Below are 556 nucleotides of genomic sequence, written 5' to 3' on the forward strand. Positions count from 1 at the left end.
AAAAAAAAGTTCACAAAACTTAAAGTTAAAGGGTGCAAGCCTAGATAGAGCCTTTGATACCCAGGTATGAATGTTTCTTGGACTTGAAAAGTTCTTAGGGAACTTTATAGCTGTACGTGCAGGTTCATTACGCTTCAGCTGTCCACGTTATTTTAAACCAGGGTTTTAGACTTTACTGTCTGCTAACTTTAATTTAATTAAAATTGGGTCTAATATTTATATCATGCAATGCACTGAAATTGTTGTTTTTCTATTTTTTGTTGATCTTATTGCCTTAACTAAAAATGAGGGAAAATCCAACCTTTAAAGACATCAATTTTCTTTGTGAATGAATAATGTATTGTAAATAAATAAATAAACATTCTTCCTTAAAATACAGGGGCATGAGTATAGACACCCTTATGTTAAATTCCCATAGAAGCAGGCAACGAGCTATTAGGCGAACTGAAATAAAACCATGCCAATCTCTAGGTATGGTGAAGCGTATGCGTTGATGTGGGGTTCTTTTAATTCCAAAGGCCAAGGGAACTTTATCAGGATGCATAGTATCCTGGAT

General features: G+C 34.4%; 1 protein-coding gene across 1 annotated transcript in view; it reads right to left on the bottom strand.

Moving 5' to 3' along the window:
- The window catches only part of pigf (phosphatidylinositol glycan anchor biosynthesis, class F), a 5,080-nt gene that overhangs the window by 3,259 nt on the left and 1,265 nt on the right, over positions 1-556 (bottom strand). The gene's annotated exons all lie outside the window — the stretch shown is intronic.

This window comes from Etheostoma spectabile, chromosome 21 (assembly GCF_008692095.1).
Source record: "Etheostoma spectabile isolate EspeVRDwgs_2016 chromosome 21, UIUC_Espe_1.0, whole genome shotgun sequence".
In the NCBI taxonomy this organism is placed as follows: Eukaryota; Metazoa; Chordata; class Actinopteri; order Perciformes; family Percidae; genus Etheostoma; species Etheostoma spectabile.